The sequence below is a fragment of the Pongo pygmaeus genome, chromosome 4 (assembly GCF_028885625.2).
Source record: "Pongo pygmaeus isolate AG05252 chromosome 4, NHGRI_mPonPyg2-v2.0_pri, whole genome shotgun sequence".
In the NCBI taxonomy this organism is placed as follows: Eukaryota; Metazoa; Chordata; class Mammalia; order Primates; family Hominidae; genus Pongo; species Pongo pygmaeus.
In genome coordinates, this window is record NC_072377.2 from 62,620,576 (window position 1) to 62,624,791 (window position 4,216).

A 4,216-nucleotide genomic window follows, 5' to 3' on the forward strand; every position below is an offset into this window, starting at 1 on the left:
TTTAATAGCTTTTTGGATTAAGTAGTAGAAAAACTTCCATACTTAACAGAGACATTTTATCAAGGCCAAAAAAAGTCTTGCAAAATGGCGCAGCAGACTGACAAGGTGACATAGAAAATAAACTTTGCCCAATCACAACTTGTGACTCCCATCCCTGGAGTGCTGACTGGCCTCAGTAAGATAGAATCTCTTTAAATCCATTACTCCATGCCCGCCTGAGGCACTGTTGAAGAAATCTCACTGTTCACCCAGGGTGCTGGTTCTGGTACACTTGGATCATAAGTCCATTTAGGGAAAACTCATCTGTAAAGGTTCATCAGTTCTGTGTTCTGAGATTTTAGCTTCCCATCAAAGCTGCACTTCATGTGGCCGTGGGTACCTAAAGGCTCCTGGATGTGTCCTCTGCGGCTCCACTTTGTTCTCAGTTCCACCGGTTTAAACCACTGCACATCTTCTCTATTGAAGAACATGTAACATATCACTGCCATCTTAGTACAAATTTTGAAAGGATGATCACTCAGGACAACTCTCTTGACCATTCTGTTTGGATCCACCAACAAAAGATGGCCTGTAGCAATGAGATTGTGCATTCTATTGCTTTTCTGCTTGAAAAGCAGCAAAGATGAAGGAGGAAAAGTGATTGGTGCATATACTGTCACCGCCAGGGCCATATCAGCAGTCAGGAATCTCTGAAATTTATGTTTGTCGGCTGCAGCATGCTGAGAGAATAAAGGTGAGGCTTGGAAGTGCCTGGATCTACAGTGGAATATGAGCTCCTCCTTGGCTTTCGCAGATTCAGTACTGCCAGGGTCACGCCTCACCACCGTATTCAATACTGACATCTTCTGTTCATGAAGTAGTGAAGAAAATGCAATCAAGGGTGCTCCTTGCCTGAAGCACTCAACCACTGAGACAGGGATGTTAGAGACATGAAGCGTGACATACCAGCCAACATCAGCTCCTTCAACCTCTTTTTCTTCAATCTCTTTAAATATGCTTTTCCTAGTACTAGTAAAGCTCTGAAACTGAAATATTCAAGCACAATCTTGAGGATTATTTTTCCTTAGGATCCCATGGAGATGTCTGGAAGCTCTTGAGGCCTTTGTATTTCTGAAACTGAATTCTGGCAGCCACATCACGGGGGGTGTCCACTTCATCTGGAAACATCTCTTCTAGTCTTTCTTGTTTACATTTCTCCAACATTTTTGCCTCAGCTTCTACATCCACTTTCTCATCAGAGAGATCATCATGCACAGACTCCCTTGTAGTCATAGTTTCACATTCCTCCTCTTCTTCATCTTCACACTTTCATGCTGAGATTCCTCCTTCATAAAATCCTCATGTTCTATATCATCATATTCTTTACCACCTTAGAATCTCCCTTCAAGAAATCCTTTGTCTCACTGAACTCCTCCTCATTGGGCCAGGTTTGCTCCCCCTGCATTAGATCTGGGATAACCTCTGTTTGTCAGGATTCCTGTCTAGCAGGATCTGCCTTCATTAGGACTTTAAGGCCTTCTTCCATATCATCGACAGTATCCATAGCACAAATCTCTATTGCCATGTCTGGGTCCTTTTGGGATTTAATTACTGTAGGATTTAAAGGGAAATGGTCCACGGGGTCATCTATGTGTTTCATCTGGAAATCACCACATCCAATGATATGCAGCAACCTATTTACATTCAGAGTCTGCCCACGAACATAGCCTGAAATTTCCAAGGTGCCCACCAAATTATTCTCTTCACTAGGAACAAAATCAGCAGTATGGGAAAATAGGTATGCCTGCTGATCTCGAAAAGCAAGATGCCATTGCTTCTGGTTAGCCAACTGCCTAAGCAGCATCCCTGCCTCCTGTTGAGTGTCTAACAAGAGGAGTTTGTCATCCAGAAAGTGCTTCTCCACTGCTTTACTTAGCTTCTTTCTGGCATCTATTTGTTTCTTCAGTGGGAGGCCAGATAATCCCTGGACAGCTAGTGCTAATGAGGAGAGCCATCCTTGCTACCCAGCTGTCTCTTCTCCGCCAGAACCGCCTCCTTCTTCTGCTTTTGGAGCTGGCTGGCGGGATGCCTCTGGTCTACTCTGCTGAGTTCTTTTCTCACCTTCTTGCTTAGGGTTTTCAGTGCTAGACGGCCCTTGCCATCCTGCTGTGCAGGTCCCCGACCCTGATGCCACCCACTTTTATAAGCTTTATTCTGCATCTTGAGTGGGCTGGAGTGGTGGGCTGCCATACTGCAGCTCACGTGTACAGAGTCAGCCCATTTTATTTATTTCATTTTATTCTTTAATCTTTTTTTTTTTTTTTTGTAAAGTCAGGGTCACACTATGTTGTCCAGGCTGAGCTTGAACTCCTGGACTCAAGTGATCCTCCCACCTTGGCCTCCCAAAGTGCTAGGATTACAGACGTGAGCCACCACGGCTGGCCAATAATGTATTGCATATTTCAAAATTGCTAAAATAGAGTTTTAATGTTCTCATCACAAAAAAATGATAAATTAGTGGGGCAATGCATATGTTAATTAGTTTAATTGTATCTTTCTGTAACATATGCATGGATCAAAACATCACATTGCCTCCTTTTCCACTGTTCCTTCTGCTGAAGGATGGCACAGACACTTTGAAGGGAACAAATGATACAGAACCAACACACAAACAAATGATTGGAAAACATTGTACTCCATAAATATATGCAATAAAATAATTACAAATTAAAGAATAAAATGTGGAAGATTGGGATATTATTTTTCTTCCCATAGTTAAAATAATACTCTTTAATAAAAATTGTACAAGCTTTTTTTTTTTGTGTTTGCCATATTAGAATTCCCATCTACAGAAGACCAGGGAAAGAATGAAGGTTCTTAGTAGTAAGAGGAAATATAGTCTAGCCCAGCAGCACTCAGAGATCCGGTACTATCTGGAGTACCACTAATCGAGTGGATGCATCCCTTTTTGATAACTATAACTATCCCTCAGTGCCAAAATTTACTGTTTTGTCTAATCTGTGGCCAGCCCAGTTGAGCTAGAGAAAGGTTGTGTTTAAGTGCAGTAAATGCCTCAAAGGGAAACAAGTGAGTTTTCATCCAGGTGGTTCCCCTTTCAGCTGCAACTTAATTTCCTCTCGTTTTTTGCTCCATTGACATAGTAGAGTTAGAGTTCTTCCTCAATGCAGTGGTTAACAGTTCAGACTCTAGATTAGACTAGCAAAGTTTGAATCCCAGCAAGTTACTAAACCTTTTTGTGTGTCCTGTTCTTCACCTTTAAAATAAGAATGATAATGCTTGTATCCACCTCATACGGTTGTGCTGACTTAAGTGATTTAATATTTGTAAAGCACATAGAACAGTTTAGGTGAATGGTGAATACTATATTTGGTAAATAAATAAAAATAACGCCTGCCATCTTAAGCTGGAATCTCTAAATTCACACATTAAACTGCAACTAAACAGACTTTGGAGTCTGGAGCTAAATCGTAACAGGGAACAGGTATCCTAAAAATGAACATGCATTTACCAAACAGCCCTCAATGTCTCCAGGGCTGATTTTTAACTGCTTTTGCAAAGCATTCCACCCTCCCAGGGCCTGCACATGCTGAAGGTGTACGGCGGCCTGGAAAAAGTGTCAGATGGTTTTCATAAACTTGGCACTGACTGATCATCTACCTTCTTATTCGTTGGGTAGGTACTAACTGTTAAGTTGGGTAAAATAGATGTTTTACCAGAGCAGGGGGCTGGGATGCCACAGAATAAACCAGCAATCCCTCTGACATGGAGGTGATAACAGCAATTCAGTCAGGAGGTGACAGTCTGGACTAAGGGTGTGGTTAAAATGGCACAGGAGGGGCAGAATCAGGAGCAGGTATAAGCTGCAGGCCAGGACTGTCCTTAGGAGCAGTAATGATGGGAGAGACCAAACCAACAGCCCGATTCAATGATGAAAGCTGAATTGGGCATGGCCGCGGAAGGAAAAGTCCAGCACCTGTCTCAGCCCTGGCAGTGGCTCATCCATCTGCTCTCCCTGGAACCTCTTTTTCCACTGTGTAGCAGAGGGATGGCACAGATACTTTGAAGGGAGCAAATAATACACAACCAACACACAGACAAATGATTGGAAAACAATTCTACACAGCAATTCTTGCCTACTCTCTTGAGGCCTGAGAAAGTTCAATCAAAACCAGAATTAAAGAATGCCAGTACTGGCCACCACAGGCAGAGGCTCATG

General features: G+C 42.6%; 1 pseudogene; it reads right to left on the reverse strand.

The window, feature by feature from the left end:
- Positions 1-200: 200 nt before the first annotated feature.
- Positions 201-3,948, reverse strand: LOC129036180 (pre-rRNA-processing protein TSR1 homolog; annotated as a pseudogene).
- Between the last annotated feature and the right edge of the window lie 268 nt (positions 3,949-4,216).